This window comes from Peromyscus californicus, unplaced genomic scaffold (assembly GCF_007827085.1).
Source record: "Peromyscus californicus insignis strain IS unplaced genomic scaffold, ASM782708v3 Scaffold_10__1_contigs__length_136768540, whole genome shotgun sequence".
In the NCBI taxonomy this organism is placed as follows: Eukaryota; Metazoa; Chordata; class Mammalia; order Rodentia; family Cricetidae; genus Peromyscus; species Peromyscus californicus.
The window spans coordinates 97,527,382-97,546,825 of record NW_026294391.1 but is presented as its reverse complement, the minus strand read 5'-3'; the positions used below and the strand labels follow the sequence as shown (position 1 = coordinate 97,546,825).

Below are 19,444 nucleotides of genomic sequence, written 5' to 3'. Positions count from 1 at the left end.
ATGTAATCTTCTGGCTTCTGTAGACATGCACATAAGTAGAGTACACTCACAAACACATGCACATACACACAAATAAAAATAAATCTTAAAAAACTCATTTGCACTTTTAAAATAATAGGATGAGTGGAATTCCCTCCTTTTAAAAAATATTTTGGACTGGAGAGATGGCTCAGTGGTTAAGAGCACTGGCTGCTGTTCTAGAGGTCCTGAGTTCGTTTCCCAGCAACCACATGGTGGCTCACAACCATCTATAGGGGGATCTGATGCCCTCTTCTGGCATAAAGTCATACATAAAGATAGAGCACTCATATACATAAAATAAATAAATCTTTAAAAAAAATATTTCACCGTGGGGAACAAGTGAAGTATTGTTTAACACAGGTCAGGGAGCAATGCCTCAGCTCCATGGGAGTGGCAAAGCTTTACCTAGATGAGGTTCTGAGGAACAGTACAGCCTTCCTTCGGTCTGAATGCAAATATTGACAGTGTATGCAGAAAATGTCCACTGTAGTTTTATCTCCCCATATTTACAGCCTAAAGACTGCTCCCCTACAGAGCCTGCTCCTACCAAGATTAGCTAAATCAGCTTCCTTATTCAGCTGTATATAATAACACTGCCTGCTTCTTTATCTGTAGGTAATAACCCTGCTTCCTTGTGCAGCTACATGCAATAATCCCACCTCCCTGTTACCTGTATATAATAAATACACTGAGATTCTGGGGTGCTATCACTTCTCCATCAGAGAGTCCAGACTACTTGATCCCAGATTTTCTGTGTCCGTGTATCTGTCATTTTCCATTCCTTTGCCTTCCCAGATGGGTCAATAGAGAGAAACTCAAAGCAATTCCACTAAAATCAGAAACAAGACAAGGCTGTCCACTCTCCCCATATCTATTCAATATAGTACTTAAAGTTCTAACTAAAGCAATAAGACAGTTAAAGGAGATCAAGAGGATACAAATTCAAAAAGAAATCAAAATTATCATTATTCACAGATGATGTGATAGTAAACATAAATGACCATAAAAATTCCACCAGGGATAAAACAAACAAACAAACAAAAAACAGTAGCTCATTTATATACAAAAGACAAATGGGCAGAAAAATTAATCAGTGAAACAACACACTTCACATAGCCACAAATAGTTCATCATCACTAGGGATCAGGGAAATGCAAATCAAAACGACTCTGAGATTCCATCCTACACCAGCCAAATGGCTAAGATCTAAAACACTGCAGACAGCTTATGTTGGAGAGGATGTGGAGCAAGAGGAACACTCCTCCACTGCTGGTTTGAGTGCAAACTTGTACAGCCACTTTGGAAATCAATATGGTGGTTTCTCAGAAACTGGGAATCAATCTACCTCAAGACTCAGCTATATTACTCCTGGGGCTGACATCACCATTTCCTTGAGATTTTGAAATGTCTCCTCCTTTTGCTCTGACCTCAAGGGGCTGTATCCAGGAATTCTTTCACCTACCTCTTGTCCTGTGGCTCAGGAATGTTTAAAATAGCTGGAATTTTGCTCATGGACACAGTCCTGTTCCAACTTTCTAAGCCATACCCCAAATAAGTTACCCTATTGGAGCACAATCAGGCCTTATTTTAGCTTGGCTACAGGCAAGTTTGGGCATTTGTAGAATTTCTGTCTGCCTCAGGTCCCTCCCTGAACACAGCTATCAAAATCCTACGTAAATCCTAGCCAGTCTTCTGTCTTGTTTCTCAACTGGTTCTCTATTGTTAAAATGCTTGCCAGGGTGGTGGCACACATCTTTAATCCCAGTACTCAGGAGGCAGAGGCAGGTGGATATCTGTGAATTCAAGGCCAGACTGGTCTAGGGTAAGTTTCAGGACAGCCAGGACTGTTACCTAGAGAAACCCTGTCTTGAGTCTGCCCTCCCTCCCACATACAAAATCTTCTGAGCTATTTCTATTTTTAACAGCTATGATCTATTCATCCCTTCAAATCCCTCTAATTTTTGTAACTTTCTGCGAACATCTAGGATGACTGGGTAACAAAAGCAATGTCAATAGCCCACTGGTTCTCTGGAGCATCTGTGTCAATGGCCATGAACTCCTAATATGCTTCTTTGAGACTCTCCAGGAACATGGTGGGGGATTCCCAGCTTCCCTGAATTACCTCTGTACTTTTTAGAGATTTGTAGGCTTTAGCTGCTGCTCTTATTCTGGTCAGGAGGGTCTGGTGATAAGGGTCTAGTGACCTCTACCTTGGTCAATGTTAGGATCCTGGTGTGGTAAGATTGAGGGCAGTACTCATTCTGCCCTCATTTCTGTATCCAATCCCTTAGTTTCTGGACTTACAGTGCCTTTTCTGGCTTATACTCTCTCTCTCTCTCTCTCTCTCTCTCTCTCTCTCTCTCTCTCTCTCTCTCTCTCTCTCTCAATAAAGAGGATACTCAGAAGCTGCCTACAATCTGCTCAGGTGAGCTGATGGGTGAAGAAAACACTTTCCAGCAATTTGATGAGGGTCTGGTGATTAAAACAGATTTTTTAAAAAGAGCCCTGCTTAAGTTCATAAATATCAGCCATGGTACAAGGGCCAGTGGTGGGGGTGGGGGATGGGGAGGGTGGGGGTACCAGAGGGTGGAGAGAGCTAGCATCCTCCAGGAGACAAGGATTCCCAGACTTTCCTGGCAGTTTGGGAGTCAAATGGCCCATCATCTAGCCATCCCACATCAAGGGCAGGCCACTCTAGTCTACAAAGGTTGCAGAGCTCCCATGGTGACAACTTAGCTCCATAGTCCACCTTACAGAACTCCTGGAAATGCTGCAATGCACAACGACTTGGCTGTACTTAGTCTGGCTCCCATCCCTGCAATGGAACTTGAAAACACAAATCCAACAGACAGTAGACACTAATATAAAGACTGTACACTGCCGAGCAGTGACGGTCCATGTCTTTAATACCAGCACTTGGGAGTCAGAGACAGACAGAACTCTGTGAGTTCAAGGCCATCCAGGTCTACAAAGCTAGTTACAGGACAGCTAGGATTATTACAGAGAGAAACTCTGTCTCAAAAACAAACAACAAAAAGACACTATACCAACAGAGACAGAGGAGACCAAACAAAGATGAATACATGACATACAGTGGCCACTTCATTTACACACCAAAGCCAAAAGGACAAAAGGTGCCCCTTATGTCCCTATGAGACAAAGGTCTTTTTTGATTTTTCAAGACAGGGTTTCTCTATGTAATCTTGACTGTCCTAGAAGTTGGAATGCAGACCAGGCTAGCCTTGAATTCAGTTATACATCTGTGTCTGCCTCTGCCTCCCAAGCGATGAGATTAAACATGGAGCAATGTTTTTAATTCCAGGGCATCTCAGTGCCACCAGGCTAGCAGCTAGTTACAGCTGCTCTTGCCCAGGAGGAAGCTCTTTGCTGCAAAACGGATGGATCCAGCAGTTTGACTGCCACGGCAAAGAAGCTCTGAATTTGTTAAGCTCCAAACTCCCTCCTAAGAGAGACCTCCTTGGTCAGCCAGCAGCTTGAGTTTAGTGCTGCTCACTGAGCTTTATGATCTGGACAGGTTGCCTAGAGCCTCCTAGAGAGTGCCTTTCCACTTGGGACAACTAGAAGAGTAGCCTCTTGGCCAGAGGACCTGGTTTGATGGACAGGAAGGAACCGGACTTCTTGGACACTTGCAGGGTGTGTGCACTGGTCCCAGAGACTCGGCTCACACAGTTGTTTGTGCAGAGCACCTGCTAAATATGCTGAGAGGTGAATCTGTCCATTGCCCTGACTCATGGACCATTTATGAACAATTAGGACCTAAATTGAAATGTTTTTAAATTGATTAGATATGTGCCTACTGAAGAAAAAATAGGTAGTGGTAAGGCTGCAGCGATTGCTAGGCTGGTCTCTGTCCATTCTCCTTCATCTGTTGTGACTTCAGTAGGAATTTGTCTCAGCGAGGCTCAGTGACCAAGATAGGCACATCTCCAAGCATTTTGAGACAGCTCCACCAAAAAACTTGCTTATTGCACGAGGCCGTCCCAAACCCTAACTGTTTCTCTTGTGCAGTCTGCAAGGATGAGCTGTTGTGTGCCTGGATATCCTAAGCTTAAACTCTGCACCTTTTAAAGCATTTAGAATGAACCAGGGGTTTCTCCATTCCTCCCTTGGTTGGGGCCAACAATTGCAAATGAATTCTCATGCCACACCTCCATTTCTCTCCCAGGTGAATTTCCCAAGGCATTTTTCTCCTTACCTTTTTGTCAAACATGGGCCCATGCTCTAAATTGAAGTGCATCTTCATGGCCCTATGCAGGATAGAAGCTGCTGATGCTCGTTCCCAGGAGGCAACTCTTCGCCACAAACGGATGGATCCTGCAGTATGGATGCCATGGCAAGTGAGCTCCAGGTTCAGTAAGCTCCTGATGAACCTCCCTCCTGAGTGACCTGTTGTGCTTTCAGTAGAAATTTGCCGAGTGGTGGTGGCTCATGCATTTAATCTCAGAAATCGGGAGGCAGAGGCAGGTGGATCTCTGAGTTCGAGAGCAGCCGGGTATACAGAGAGAGTTTCAGGACAGCCAAAGGATTAAGACTGAAATAATTTTCAACTGACTAGATATAACCTGGTGAAGGTAAAATCCACAGAGGTGAAGGCTCCTAGCCTGCGCCTCCTCAGCTCCCCTTCATTTGGGTATCCAAGTAGGAATTTGCCCCACAGAGGCACAGTGTCCAAGGGAGACACATCTCCAAGGACTGGGTAGCCCGCCTAGTAAACCTGCTTACTGTCCAGAAACTCACGCTTCTGTGGGCAGTAGTTTGTTACTCAAATTATTAGTTCTTCTATTGGTTTTTCACCAAGAGAGAAAAAAAAATAAAGAAAAACACTAAAAGATTTTATCTCTCAAAAACACGATTTGTAGTTTAAAAGGCAATGGAAAAAAGTTGTCTTCCCCACAAAAAGTATTTCTAAAGTGAGGAAAAAAATTCATTTACAAAATATTTTATAAAAACGTGCTGTTGGATTTGCCCTGGAGCTGTTTCTTCTTAATGTGTCCTCATGTCCAAGTCGGCATGGATGATACTGAAATAATTTTCTATTTGGAAAGGTTGTTATTTAAGATTGTGAAAGAACATCCATTTTTCTCCTGTTTACTTTTTTTTTTAATCTCTAAGAACGGAAAATTATGAAATTGGCAGCCAGAACATAAAGTGTGAGGTTAAGCAAGGTGGAATGATCTCAGAAAGAGAATAATGGATGTTATCCCATAAACATGAAATCTAGTCAATAATATACATGGGTAATGAATCCAATGTACGTGTGTGTATAGAAAAACATCTTTTACTAGAGAACAGAAAAGGTTGATATAAGGGGGTGAGGAAAGACTGACTGCAAGTGATCTGTATGAGTTCTGAAAGCGCCCATGGAGTGGATGGCTTTTCTAATTCTGAATCTGTCAGGACTGGAATTCTTTATGTTTGCCAGCCAAGTGTATAAAAGTATCAATGTGAATGTATAAAATTCAGTGTGAAATTCCATAGCTTTAGTGTGGCTACTCTAAATGAGCTGTCTGTATGTCAGGTCTGGTTAAATTGGGGAAGAGTCCTTTCACTTACCTGCAATGTTTTATTCATAAAAATTACAAAATAAATCAATAAATACCAAGGCATATGACAATAGTGGAAATAAGAATAAAGCCAACAGGTCAAGCTAGACCTGGTGATAAGGACAAATATACATTCCACCTGGGTTCAGGGGCAGGAAGATCTAGATTTTCAGGATAACCAGGGCCTCACTGTGACAATGTATCCAAGAGAGGGCATAGTCTATATCAACTATACCCCAGGCTAGAAACCATGCTCAGGAATTGTGGTCTAATACAAATGTGATTGAAATGGTTTTTTTTTTCTGGTACTGGAGGTAAAGAATATATAGTTGGCTGAGTAGGAGAGGAAGGTGTGGGAGGAGTTGGGGAAAGGGAAAATATGAATGAAACATTTTAAGTGGCAAACTTAAGACAAATACAGTTTTTCCCGTAAAAGGCTGGGTTCTACCTCCTGTAGCAGGTGCCTTGGGATCCTGATGTCCCCACCTCACAAGGGCTGGGACTGCATTTGTGCACAAACATCATTAGCAACAATAATGGGTTTGGGATCAAGTGTTGAGTGGCCATATAGTGGAGAGGTTACAGGGGACTGGGACCAGACATTTGAAAGATGTTTGTTTCTACCTAGCTTCCTCCTTCCATGAGGCCTAAAGAGGAAGATCTTGGGTCTGTAGGAGTGGAACTTTACAGTCCTGCAGGGGGTGTGTCAAGTGTTTAGTCCCCTGTTCTTGTATAAGGTGTAGGTGACCCCGTTTACCTGTTCATGGATTGCATTGCTTGAGGAGATGGACTGTGTTCCAAGAGAAGGGAGGGTTGCAGTATAGCATGGAGTGGACGGGAAACATCAGTGTCTGTGCTACTCTCTGGGCACTGTCTCGTCCTAGAGTCACCAAGGGACTGAGGAGAGCCAGAGAAGGCTCTCTAACCACCTAGAACAGGGGGTCTCAACCAGAGGATCACAACCGATTTAAGGGTTGCATATCAGATATTTACATTATGGCTGATACTGGTAACAATCCAACAGCTATGAAGTAGTAACAAAGTAATTGTCTGTGTGTTGGTGGTGGGTATGGGGATCACCACAAGGTGAGGCACTGTAGTACAGGGTCCCAGCATTAGGAAGATGTAGAAGGACTGAGCAAGGGGTTGCAGGTAAAGAGCAGGAGTGGCTGATCCTGGGTACCTACTTTTCACCTGGTCAGGAAGCAATCAAGGCCTGTCTTAGTTAGGGCTTCTACTGCTGCAAGGAAACAGAAACACCAAAGAGCAAATTGGGGAGAAAAATGTTTAGTGGGTGTAGGCTTCCAGATCATCTTTGGAGGAAGTCAGTGTAGGAACTCCAACAGGGCAGGATTTGACTCACAGGCAATGCAGGGGTGCTGTTTACTGGCTTGTATCCCCTGGCATGCTCAGCCAGCTTTCTAATAGAACTCAGGACTTCCATCCCGGAATAGCACCACCACCATGGGCTGGACCCTCCCCCATTGACCACTAATTGAGAAGATGCTTTACAGCTGGGTCTCATGGAGGCATTTCCTCCACTGAGACACCTTCTTCTCTGATGACTCGTGTCCTGTTGACACAAAATCAGTGAGTACAAGCCCTTAGTTAATAACTCCAGACACAGGAATCACAGACGTCGGGCTTTAATATTTGAAAAAGGTTGGCAAGTGCTCCCTTTTGTTCCCATCCCTTCTGTTGTATTGACAGTTTCCATTTGTCACTTTTGAGTTGGTCAACCCTTGCTGTTTTTAAGAGCAGGGAACTTGTCTGTATGAAAGCCAAGAAGGTCCTCTTGTACAGTTACAGGGCTGAGCCTTTATGCACCTGGCTATCCCAAGCTTATCTCAGAGGCTTTTCAAACAGACAGAAGGAACTGGTGCTGTTCAAACTCCCTCCGGGTCAGAAGTGATACCGCTGGAGATGGATTTTCATCACCTCCCATTGCCACCTACATCAGCATGCAATGCATCCTCAACCCTCCAAAATGAGGCCATAATATTGACACAGAGAGGAACCCTGACAATGTAAACTGGTTTCTAGCAGCCTGACCACTAGGGGCAGAGTGGGTTACAGCAGTGTTATGCTCTTTCCAGGCATTCGATTTTTAAGAACACAAAGAATCCATTACTGTAAGACCTCAAAATCGGCCAGGTAAGTAACTCAAGCCATTTTTCTCCTCACCTTTTTGACAAAGATGGGATAATGTTTTCGGTCCCAGGGCATCTGTATGCTTCTAGTTAAACCCCTCGCTGCAGCATTTTTTTCCCAGAAGGCAGCTGTTTGCTTCAAACAGAATAGATCCCACAGAATGGCTGCCACAGCAAGGGGGATGTGGGTTTCCTCTGGTTCGTTCCTCCTAAGAGTGATTTTCTGAGTCAGCCAGCATGGTGAGTTTATGGATGTTCATTGAGGTTTTGGAAAGCATGGATGGTTTCCTAGAGAGTAGTTTTTCACGTTGGACGACTAGCAGTGTATACCATTCACCACAGGACTTGGATAGAGAGAAAGGAAGGTACAGTAACTCTCTCTGAGATTCTGGCAGGGAGGGTTCCACACTGTCTGGAGCCAAAGACTAAGCAAGTCTCCGAGGTTGTTTTTGCACAGAGCATGCTGAATATGCGTAGCAGCGAATCTGTCCATTGCCCTGACTCGTGGAATGTTTATGAACAATTAGGAATTAAAACGAAATATTTCTAAGTTGACTTGATGTGTGACTGAAGAAAAATTGGTTGCGCGTGCTAGCCTGGACTCTGCGTTATGTTTCTCTCCTGCTTTAATCAGGAATTAGCCCCAGAGATAGAGGCTCAGAGACCAAGGGAGGCACATCTCCAAGGGCTTTGCAATATTTTAATCAGAAAAGCTGCTTACTGCCCAAGCCCATCTGAAAAGCAAAAGGGTTCGCTTGTGCAGCCTGCAAGCACCAGCTCTTGGGTGCGTGAATGTCCCAATCTTAAATCCAGTGCCCTGAAAAGCAGGCGGATCAACTAACATCTTCCATCTCACAGCTCCCTCCCGTCGCCTCCGCCTGTGGGTTTAATACAGGAAATGATTGCACAGCCCTGCTTTCCCTTCTCTGCCTGGTAAATTTCTCGCGCTATTTTTTCCTTACCATTTATTGGCAGACATGGAGCAATACTTTGGATTCCAGGGCATCCCCATGCTCCTTGGCTCGCTGTGTTTGCACTTTAGCGGTGCAGGCTATCTCTTTGCCGCGAGCGGGAGGGATCCCTCAATATGTCTGCCACCGCGGCAAGTGAGCTCCGCCTTCGGTTCGGGATCCACAAGATCCTGGCGAACCAGGGAGGTCTGCCTGGGTCAGCCAGCTTCTTGCATTTGGGGGTGTATGCTGAGCTTTGTGAGGAATGTATGGGAATTCTTGGACTCTTGCACATTCTAGTCCCGGAGATTCAGCCTATACTGAGGCTTGTGCATAGCACGAGCTAAATATGCTGATAGAATGCCCGGGATCATGGACCTTTGATGAAGGATTAAGACCGAAGATGAAATAATTTTCAGTGGACTAGATATAGCCTGCTGCAGGTAAAATCCACAGTGGTGAAGGCTCCTAGCCTGTGCCTCCTCCGTTCCCCTTCATTTGGGTATCCTAGTGGGAATTTGCCCCACAGAGTCACAGTGTCCAAGGGAGACACATCTCCAAGGACTGTGTAGCCCGCCTAGTAAACCTGCTTACTGTCCAGAAACTTACGCTTCTGTGGGCTGTAATTTGTTACTCAAATTTTTAATTCTTCTATTAGTATTTCACCAAGGGGGAAAAAAAACAAACAACAAAGAAAAACACTAAATGATTTTGCCTCTCAAAAACACGATTTGTAATTTAAAAGGCAAGGGAAAAAGTTGTCTTCCCGGCAAAAAGTATATCTAAAGTGAGGAACAAAATTCATTTACAAAATATTTTATAAAAACGTGCTGTTGGATTTGCCCTGGGGCTGTTTCTTCTTAATGTGTCCTCATGTCCAAGTCGGCATGGATGATACTGAAATAATTTTCTATTTGGAAAGGTTATTATTTAAGATTGTGAAAGAACATCCATTTTTCTGCTATTTACTTTTTTTTTAATCTCTAAGAACGGAAAATTATGAAATTGGCAGCCAGATCGTAAAGTGCGAGGTTAAGCAAGGTGGAATAATCTCAGAAAGAGAATAATGGATGTTATCCCATAAACATGAAATCTAGTCAATAATATACATGGGTAATGAATCCAATGTACGTGTGTGTATAGAAAAACATCTTTTACTAGAGAACAGAAAAGGTTGATATAAGGGGGTGAGGAAAGACTGACTGCAAGTGATCTGTATGAGTTCTGAAAGCGCCCATGGAGTGGATGGCTTTTCTAGTTCTGATTCTGTGGGGTCCCGAATTCTTTATGTTTGCTTGCTAAGTGTATAAAGAGTATCAATGTGAGTGTGTGAAATTCCATAGCTTTAGTGTGGCTACTCTAAGTGAGTTGTCTGTATGTCAGGTCTGGTTAAATTGGGGAAGTGTCCTTTCACTTTCTTGCAATGTTTTATTCATAAACATTACAAAATAAAAACAATGAATACCAAACCATATGACAATAGTGGAAATAAGAATAAAGCCAACAGGTCAAGCTAGACCTGGTGATAAGTACAAATATACATTCCACCTTGGTTCAGGGGCAGGAAGATCTAGATTTTCAGGATAACCAGGGCCTCACTGTGACAATGTATCCAAGAGAGGGCATAGTCTATATCAACTATACCCCAGGCTAGAAACCATGCTCAGGAATTGTGGTCTAATACAAATGTGATTGAAATGGTTTTTTTTTTCTGGTACTGGAGGTAAAGAATATATAGTTGGCTGAGTAGGAGAGGAAGGTGTGGGAGGAGTTGGGGAAAGGGAAAATATGAATGAAACATTTTAAGAGGCAAACTTAAGACAAATACAATTTTTCCCGTAAAAGGCTGGGTTCTACCACCTGTAGCAGGTGCCTTGGGATCCTGATGTCCCCACCTCACAAGGGCTGGGACTGCATTTGTGCACAAACATCATTAGCAACAATAATGGTTTTGGGATCAAGTGTTGAGTGGCCATATAGTGGAGAGGTTACAGGGGACTGGGGCCAGACATTTGAAAGATGTTGGTTTCTACCTAGCTTCCTCCTTTCACAAGGCCTAAAGAGGAAGGTCTAGGGTCTGTAGGAGTGTAACTTTACAGTCCTGCAAGGGGTGAGCCAGTGTTTAGTTCCCTGTTCTTGTATAAGGTGTCGGTGACCGTGTTTACCTGTTCATGGATTGCATTGCTTGAGGAGATGGACAGTGTTCCAGGAGAAGGAAGAGTTAATACACATGGGGTTGCATGGGAAACATCAGGGTCTGTCCAACTCTCTGGGCGCTCTCCCATCCCAGAGTCACCAAGGGACTGAGGACAGCCAGAGAAGGCTCTCTAAGCACCTAGGACAGGGGGTCTCAACCAGAGGATCACAACCGATTTAAGGGTTGCATATCAGATATTTACATTATGGCTGATAATGGTACCAATCCAACAGCTATGAAGTAGTAACAAAGTAATTGTCTGTGTGTTGGCGGTGGGTATGGGGATCACCACAAGGTGAGGCACTGTAGTACAGGGTCCCAGCATTAGGAAGATGTAGAAGGACTGAGCAAGGGGTTGCAGGTAAAGAGCAGGAGTGGCTGATCCTGGGTACCTGCTTTTCACCTGGTCAGGAAGCAATCAAGGCCTGTCTTAGTTAGGGCTTCTACTGCTGCAAGGAAACAGAAACACCAAAGAGCAAATTGGGGAGAAAAGTATTTAGTGGGTGTAGGCTTCCAGATCAACTTTGGAGGACGTCAGTGTAGAAACTCCAACAGGGCAGGATTTGACTCATAGGCAATGCAGGGGTGCTGTTTACTGGCTTGTATCCCCTGGCATGCTCAGCCAGCTTTCTAATAGAACTCAGGACTTCCATCCCAGGAATAGCACCAGAACCATGGGCTGGACCCTCCCCCATTGACCACTAATTGAGAAGATGCTTTACAGCTGGGTCTCATGGAGGCATTTCCTCCACTGAGGCACCTGCTTCTCTGATGGCTCGTGTCCAGTTGACACAAAATCAGTGAGTGCAAACCCTTAGTTAATAACTCCAGACACAGGAATCACAGACGTCGGGCTTTAATATTTGAAAAAGGTTGGCAGGGCTCCCTTTTGTTCCCATCCCTTCTGTTGTATTGACAGTTTCCATTTGTCACTTTTGAGTTGGTCAACCCTTGCTGTTTTTAAGAGCAGGGAACTTGTCTGTATGGAAGCCAAGAAGGTCCTCTTGTACAGTTGCAGGGCTGAGCCTTTATGCACCTGGCTATCCCAAGCTTATCTCAGAGCCTTTTCAAACAGACAGAAGGAGCTGGTGGTGTCCAAACTCCCTCTTGGTCGGAAATGATAATACTGCAGATGTATTTTCATCACCTCCCATTGCCACCTACATCAGCATGTAATGCATCTTCAACCCTCCAAAATGAGGCCCTAATATTGACACAGAGAGGAATCCTGACAATTTAAACTGGTTTCCAGCCACCTCAACATAGGGGCAGGGTGGGTTACAGCAGTGTTATGCTCCTTCCAGGCATCCGATTTTTAAGAACACAAAGAATCCATTACTGTAAGACCTCAAATTCTGCAAGGTAAGTAACTCAGGCCATTTTTCTCCTCACCTCTTTCACAACCATGGGATGATGTTTTAAGTCCCAGGGCATCTGTATGCTTCTAGTTAAGCACCTCACTGCAGCAGCTTTTTCCCAGAAGGCAGCTGTTTGCTTCAAACAGAATAGATCCCACAGAATGGCTGCCACAGCAAGGGGGATCTGGGTTCCCTCTGGTTCGTTACTCCTAAGGGTGATTTTCTGAATCAGCCAGCATGGTGAGTTTATGGATGTTCATTGAGGTTTTGGAAAGCATGGATGGTTTCCTAGAGAGTAGCTTTTCACGTTGGACGACTAGCAGTGTATACCATTCGCCACAGAACGTGGATAGAGGGAAAGGAAGGTACAGTAACTCTCTCTGAGATTCTGGCAGGGAGGGTTCCACACTGTCTGGAGCCAAAGACTAAGCAAGTCTCCGAGGTTGTTTTTGCACAGAGCATGCTGAATATGCGTAGCAGCGAATCTGTCCATTGCCCTGACTCGTGGAATGTTTATGAACAATTAGGAATTAAAACGAAATATTTCTAAGTTGACTTGATGTGTGCCTACTGAAGAAAAATTGGTTGTAAGTGCTAGCCTGGACTCTTTGCATTATGTTTCTCTCCTGCTTTAATCAGGAATTAGCCCCAGAGATAGAGGCTCAGAGACCAAGGGAGGCACATCTCCAAGCACTTTGCAATATTTTAACCAGAAAAGCTGCTTACTGCCCAAGCCCATCTGAAAAGCAAAAGGGTTCACTTGTGCAGCCTGCAAGCACCAGCTCTTGGGTGCCTGAATATCCCAGTCTTAAATCCAGTGCCCTGGAAAGCAGGCAGATCTTCCATCTCCCTATTACCTCCCTTCGCCTCCCTCCTGTGGGTTTAATACAGGAAATGATTCCACAGCCCCTGCTTTCCCTTCTCTGCCTGGTAAATTTCTCGCGCTAATTTTTCCTTACCTTTTATTGGCAGACATGGAGCAATACTTTGGATTCCAAGGCATCTCCATGCTCCTTGGCTCCCTGTGTTTGCACTTTAGTGGTGCAGTCTAACTCTTTGCCAGGAGCTGGAGGGATCCCTCAATATGTCTGCTGTGGCAGCAAGTGAGCTCTGCCTTAGGAGTTCGGGATCCACAATATCCTGGCGAACCAGGGAAGTCTGCCTGGGTCAGCCAGCGTCTTGCATTTGTGGCTGTTCGCTGAGCTTTGTGAGGAATGTATCAGAATTCTTGGACTCTTGCACTGTCTAGTCCCGCAGATTTAGCCCACACAGAGGCTTGTGCATAGCGCCAGCTAAATATGCTGATAGAATGCCCTGGATCCTGGACCTTTGACGATGGATTAATACCGAAGATGAAATAATTTTCAGTGGCCTAGATATAGCCTGCTGCAGGTAAAATCCACAGTGGTGAAGGCTTCTCACCTGCGCCTTCTCTCTTCACCTTCATTTGGGTATCCTAGTAGGAATTTGCCCCACAGAGGCAAATTCTCTGGAGCCAAAGGGAGACATATCTAAGGGAGACACATCTCCAAGGACTGTGTAGCCCGCCTAGTAAACCTGCTTACTGTTCAGAAACTCACGCTTCTGTGGGCTGTAGTTTGTTACTCAAATTTTTAATTCTACTATTGTTTGTTCACCAAGGGGGAAAAAAAACTAACAACAAAGAAAAACACTAAATGATTTTGCCTCTCAAAAACACGATTTGTAATTTAAAAGGCAAGGGAAAAAGTTGTCTTCCCGGCAAAAAGTATTTCTAAAGTGAGGAACAAAATTCATTTACAAAATATTTTATAAAAACGTGCTGTTGGATTTGCCCTGGGGCTGTTTCTTCTTAATGTGTCCTCATGTCCAAGTTGGCATGGATGATACTGAAATAATTTTCTATTTGGAAAGGTTGTTATTTAAGATTGTGAAAGAACATCCATTTTTCTCCTGTTTACTTTTTTTTTTAATCTCTAAAAATGGAAAATTATGAAATTGGCAGCCAGATCGTAAAGTGTGAGGTTAAGCAAGGTGGAATAATCTCAGAAAGAGAATAATGGATGTTATCCCGTAAACATGAAATCTAGTCAATAATATACATGGGTAATGAATCCAATGTACGTGTGTGTAGAAATAAATCGTTTAGTAGAGAACAGAAAAGGTTGATATAAGGGGGTGAGGAAAGACTGACTGCAAGTGATCTGTATGAGTTCTGAAAGCGCCCATGGAGTGGATGGCTTTTCTAATTCTGAATCTGTCAGGACTGGAATTCTTTATGTTTGCCAGCCAAGTGTATAAAAGTATCAATGTGAATGTATAAAATTCAGTGTGAAATTCCATAGCTTTAGTGTGGCTACTCTAAGTGAGTTGTCTGTATGTCAGGTCTGGTTAAATTGGGGAAGTGTCCTTTCACTTTCTTGCAATGTTTAATTCATAAACATTACAAAATAAAAACAATGAATACCAAACCATATGACAATAGTGGAAATAAGAATAAAGCCAAAAGGTCAAGCTAGACCTGGTGATAAGTACAAATATACATTCCACCTTGGTTCAGGGGCAGGAAGATCTAGATTTTCAGGATAACCAGGGCCTCACTGTGACAATGTATCCAAGAGAGGGCATAGTCTATATCAACTATACCCCAGGCTAGAAACCATGCTCAGGAATTGTGGTCTAATACAAATGTGATTGAAATGGTTTTTTTTTTCTGGTACTGGAGGTAAAGAATATATAGTTGGCTGAGTAGGAGAGGAAGGTGTGGGAGGAGTTGGGGAAAGAGAAAATATGAATGAAACATTTTAAGAGGCAAACTTAAGACAAATACAATTTTTCCCGTAAAAGGCTGGGTTCTACCACCTGTAGCAGGTGCCTTGGGATCCTGATGTCCCCACCTCACAAGGGCTGGGACTGCATTTGTGCACAAACATCATTAGCAACAATAACGGTTTTGGGATCAAGTGTTGAGTGGCCATATAGTGGAGAGGTTACAGGGGACTGGGGCCAGACATTTGAAAGATGTTGGTTTCTACCTAGCTTCCTCCTTTCACAAGGCCTAAAGAGGAAGGTCTAGGGTGTGTAGGAGTGGAACTTTACAGTCCTGCAAGGGGTGAGCCAGTGTTTAGTCCCCTGTTCTTGTATAAGGTGTAGGTGACCCTGTTCACCTGTTCATGGACTGCATTGCTTGAGGAGATGGACAGTGTTCCAAGAGAAGGGAAATTTGCAGTATAGCATGGAGTGGACGGGAAACATCAGGGTCTGTCCAAATCTCTGGGCACTCCCCCAACCCAGAGTCACCAAGGGACTGAGGACAGCCAGAGAAGGCTCTCTAACCACCCAGGGGTAGGAGTCTCAACCAGAGGGTCACAACCGGTTTAAGGGTTGCATATCAGATATTTACATTATGGCTGATAACAGTACCGATCCAACAGCTATGAATTAGTAACAAAGTAATTGTCTGTGTCCTGAGTGGGGTTGGGGGAACACCACAACATGAGGCACTGTAGTACAGGGTCCCAGGATTAGGAAGATGTAGAAGGACTGAGCAAGGGTTTGCAGGTAAAGAGCAGGAGTGGCTGATCCTGGGTACCTGCTTTTCATCTGGTCAGGAAGCAATCAAGGCCTGTCTTAGTTAGGGCTTCTACTGCTGCAAGGAAGCAGCAAGACCAAAGAGCAAATTGGGGAGAAAAATGTTTAGTGGGTGTATGCTTCCAGATCAGCTTTGGAGGAAGTCAGTATAGGAACTCCAACAGGGCAGGATTTGACTCACAGGCAATGCAGGTGGGCTGTTTACTGGCTTGTATCCCCTGGCATGCTCAGCCAGCTTTCTAATAGAACTCAGGACTTCCATCCCAGGAATAGCACCAGAACCATGGGCTGGACCCTCCCCCATTGACCACTAATTGAGAAGATGCTTTACAGCTGGGTCTCATGGAGGCATTTCCTCCACTGAGGCACTTGCTTTTCTGATAACTCGTGTCCAGTTGACACAAAATCAGTGAGTGCAAACCCTTAGTTAATAACTCCAGACACAGGAATCACAGACCTCGGGCGTTACTCTTTGAAAAAGGTTGGCAAGGGCTCCCTTTTGTTCCCATCCCTTCTGTTGTATTGACAGTTTCCATTTGTCACTTTTGAGTTGGTCAACCCTTGCTGTTCTTAAGAGCAGGGAACTTGTCTGTTTGGAAGCCAAGAAGGTCCTCTTGTACAGTTGCAGGGCTGAGCCTTTATGCACCTGGCTATCCCAAGCTTATCTCAGAGCCTTTTCAAACAGACAGAAGGAGCTGGTGCTGTTCAAACTCCCTCTTGGTCGGAAATGATAACGCTGCAGATGGATTTTCATCACCTCCCTTTGCCACCTACATCAGCATGTAATACATCTTAAACCCTCCAAAATGAGGCCCTAATATTGACACAGAGAGGAACCCTGACAATTTGAACGGGTTTCCAGCCACCTCAACATAGGCGCAGAGTGTGTTACAGCAGTGTTATGCTCCTTCCAGGCATCCGATTTTTCAGAACACAAAGAATCCATTACTGTAAGACCTCAAACTCTGCAAGGTAAGTAACCCAAGCCATTTTTCTCCTCACCTTTTTGACAAACATGGGACAATATTTTCAGTCCCAGGGCATCTGTATGCTTCTAGTTAAACCCCTCGCAGCAGCATCTTTTTCCCAGAAGGCAGCTGTTTGCTTCAAACAGAATAGATCCCACAGAATGGCTGCCACAGCAAGGGGGATGTGGGTTTCCTCTGGTTCGTTCCTCCTAAGAGTGATTTTCTGAGTCAGCCAGCATGGTGAGTTTATGGATGTTCATTGAGGTTTTGGAAAGCATGGATGGTTTCCTAGAGAGTAGCTTTTCACGTTGGACGACTAGCAGTGTATACCATTCACCACAGGACTTGGATAGAGAGAAAGGAAGGTACAGTAACTCTCTCTGAGATTCTGGCAGGGAGGGTTCCACACTGTCTGGAGCCAAAGACTAAGCAAGTCTCCGAGGTTGTTTTTGCACAGAGCATGCTGAATATGCGTAGCAGCGAATCTGTCCATTGCCCTGACTCGTGGAATGATTATGAACAATTAGGAATTAAAACGAAATATTTCTAAGTTGACTTGATGTGTGACTGAAGAAAAATTGGTTGCGCGTACTAGCCTGGACTCCTTGCGTTATGTTTCTCTCCTGCTTTAATCAGGAATTAGCCCCAGAGATAGAGGCTCAGAGACCAAGGGAGGCACATCTCCAAGCACTTTGCAATATTTTAATCAGAAAAGCTGCTTACTGCCCAAGCCCATCTGAAAAGCAAAAGGGTTCGCTTGTGCAGCCTGCAAGCACCAGCTCTTGGGTGCGTGAATGTCCCAATCTTAAATCCAGTGCCCTGAAAAGCAGGCGGATCAACTAACATCTTCCATCTCACAGCTCCCTCCCGTCGCCTCCGCCTGTGGGTTTAATACAGGAAATGATTGCACAGCCCTGCTTTCCCTTCTCTGCCTGGTAAATTTCTCGCGCTATTTTTTCCTTACCATTTATTGGCAGACATGGAGCAATACTTTGGATTCCAGGGCATCCCCATGCTCCTTGGCTCGCTGTGTTTGCACTTTAGCGGTGCAGGCTATCTCTTTGCCGCGAGCGGGAGGGATCCCTCAATATGTCTGCCACCGCGGCAAGTGAGCTCCGCCTTCGGTTCGGGATCCACAAGATCCTGGCGAACCAGGGAGGTCTGCCTGGGTCAGCCAGCTTCTTGCATTTGGGGGTGTATGCTGAGCTTTGTGAGGAATGTATGGGAATTCTTGGACTCTTGCACATTCTAGTCCCGGAGATTCAGCCTATACTGAGGCTTGTGCATAGCACGAGCTAAATATGCTGATAGAATGCCCGGGATCATGGACCTTTGATGAAGGATTAAGACCGAAGATGAAATAATTTTCAGTGGACTAGATATAGCCTGCTGCAGGTAAAATCCACAGTGGTGAAGGCTCCTAGCCTGCACCTTCTCTCTTCACCTTCATTTGGGTATCCTAGTGGGAATTTGCCCCACAGAGTCACAGTGTCCAAGGGAGACACATCTCCAAGGACTGTGTAGCCCGCCTAGTAAACCTGCTTACTGTCCTGAAACTTACGCTTCTGTGGGCTGTAATTTGTTACTCAAATTTTTAATTCTTCTATTAGTATTTCACCAAGGGGGAAAAAAAACAAACATAAAGAAAAACACTAAATGATTTTGCCTCTCAAAAACACGATTTGTAATTTAAAAGGCAAGGGAAAAAGTTGTCTTCCTGGCAAAAAGTATTTCTAAAGTGAGGAACAAAATTCATTTACAAAATATTTTATAAAAACGTGCTGTTGGATTTGCCCTGGGGCTGTTTCTTCTTAATGTGTCCTCATGTCCAAGTCGGCATGGATGATACTGAAATAATTTTCTATTTGGAAAGGTTGTTATTTAAGATTGTGAAAGAACATCCATTTTTCTCCTGTTTACTTTTTTTTTAATCTCTAAGAACGGAAAATTATGAAATTGGCAGCCAGATCGTAAAGTGTGAGGTTAAGCTAGGTGGAATAATCTCAGAAAGAGAATAATGGATGTTATCCCATAAACATGAAATCTAGTCAATAATATACATGGGTAATGAATCCAATGTACGTGTGTGTATAGAAAAACATCTTTTACTAGAGAACAGAAAAGGTTGATATAAGGGGGTGAGGAAAGACTGACTGCAAGTGATCTGTATCAGTTCTGAAAGCGCCCATGGAGTGGATGGCTTTTCTAGTTCTGATTCTGTGGGGTCCCGAATTCTTTATGTTTGCTTGCTAAGTGTATAAAGAGTATCAATGTGAGTGTGTGAAATTCCATAGCTTTAGTGTGGCTACTCTAAGTGAGTTGTCTGTATGTCAGGTCTGGTTAAATTGGGGAAGTGTCCTTTCACTTTCTTGCAATGTTTTATTCATAAACATTACAAAATAAAAACAATGAATACCAAACCATATGACAATAGTGGAAATAAGAATAAAGCCAACAGGTCAAGCTTGACCTGGTGATAAGTACAAATATACATTCCACCTGGGTTCAGGGGCAGGAAGATCTAGATTTTCAGGATAACCAGGGCCTCACTGTGACAATGTATCCAAGAGAGGGCATAGTCTATATCAACTATACCCCAGGCTAGAAACCATGCTCAGGAATTGTGGTCGAATACAAATGTGATTGAAATGGTTTTTTTTTTCTGG

General features: G+C 44.1%; 1 protein-coding gene across 16 annotated transcripts in view; it reads left to right on the top strand.

Moving 5' to 3' along the window:
• The first annotated feature begins 7,403 nt into the window (after window positions 1–7,403).
• Window positions 7,404–19,444, top strand: part of LOC128110123 (homeobox protein Rhox13-like) — a 198,276-nt gene continuing 186,235 nt past the window's right edge. For 3 of the 16 annotated variants that reach the window (XR_008218074.1, XR_008218072.1, XR_008218075.1), the window contains exon 1: window positions 7,525–7,739. The gene's annotated coding sequence lies outside the window, so the exon portion shown is untranslated. Of the gene's footprint in view, window positions 7,740–19,444 lie in introns of all 16 variants that reach the window. The other 13 variants (XR_008218101.1, XR_008218077.1, XR_008218090.1 and 10 more) reach the window with 11 other exon arrangements.